The sequence below is a fragment of the Etheostoma spectabile genome, chromosome 16 (assembly GCF_008692095.1).
Source record: "Etheostoma spectabile isolate EspeVRDwgs_2016 chromosome 16, UIUC_Espe_1.0, whole genome shotgun sequence".
Classification (NCBI taxonomy): Eukaryota; Metazoa; Chordata; class Actinopteri; order Perciformes; family Percidae; genus Etheostoma; species Etheostoma spectabile.
Genome location: NC_045748.1, coordinates 24718762 through 24720015, shown reverse-complemented (window position 1 = coordinate 24720015; position 1254 = coordinate 24718762). Strand labels below are relative to the sequence as shown.

At 44.3% G+C, this 1254-nt stretch overlaps 1 protein-coding gene across 1 annotated transcript in view; it reads right to left on the bottom strand.

Moving 5' to 3' along the window:
• Window positions 1-1254, bottom strand: part of dcc (DCC netrin 1 receptor) — a gene marked incomplete in the record, with an annotated part of 396097 nt that overhangs the window by 172376 nt on the left and 222467 nt on the right.

Here is a 1254-nt window from a genome sequence, read left to right as displayed (position 1 = left end):
CCAGAGAATTTGGCCCCCCCATGAGGGAGAAAGAGGCATTATGGCTTTTAAATGAGCAAAGTGGCAGTTGGTCGTGGCCACACCCCCAGCCTCCACTTTGTCCCCCCGTCCTCAAAAGCTACAGACTCAGAAATGCCACATCAGGTCAGGCTGAAAAAAAGGCATAAAAGATGTCTGATTCCTACCAGTAATGACTCAGCTCTTTGCTGAATGTACACCGTTCACCATCAGCTGCAGACGTATGGTGCATAATTCCCTGGATACCTTCAGTAATTATTTAAATCTTCTGACACCAGAATCAAACAGTCATTGATTTTCTTTGGTTTTGTACACACTTGAGCTGTTCCACACAGACTCCGAGCTAAGACCGCGAGATCATTTGCAGCATTGCAGCTGACTTCTAAACTCGCGAAACCCCATCTCCTCTGGATCATTGGAATACAAGCTGCAGTGTCAGCAGGAGTGTCACCGGGAGCGCTCATTTTCAACACAAAGAAAGCGGAAGGGGAGGGACATCCGGGGGAACTTTCAGCCGAGCCCGAACGATCCGGTAAAAGAAACTGCGGTGGAACCACACTAGTACTTTATTTCCAAAAATAGGTCCTCATCACTATTTTCATTCCATAAATCACGTGAGCTGCTCGGACAGTAAACTGAGGGACAGTTAATGAGTTGGACTATATGTATGAATAGGGAGACATTTGCAGATCACATCCATCAGTAAAATGAGGCCAGATCAGCAGAGAGCAACGGCTGAGTGATGGCAGTGTCGCAGTTTAAATGTGTGTGAGAAAGCTGGGGAATCGGCTCAGACTCTCTCAGTTCGACCAAGCAAAATGTACAAAAAGAGTTGTTCTTGAAATTTGATTTAAAAAAAATAAAAATCCTGAAATAGTTTCCATTGGATAAAGTTAAATGTTTAAAGGTGCCCTGCCCTACAAAACCGTTTTTATTTGCATTTTTTGAAATATGTCAGGTCCATATGTGTCTTTGTTGTGTGGTGAATGTGAAGATGAACTGCGCCTCTGTCAGCTCTAGTTACTGGAAAGAAATAATAAGAGAAATCAGACCACTTACCTGAGCTCATTACTATTCATGAGCTGGATGAAGGATGCTAATGGCCAGGCTCTCGTTGGCTAACTGTTAGCCAATCAGAGTCAAGCAGCTTAGCTCGTAATGAGAACAGGCCCAAATGGAGCTGAGTCTTCCTGTGGGCTTTCTATACCATGCTAGAATGGCTTGAAACAAGGTAAC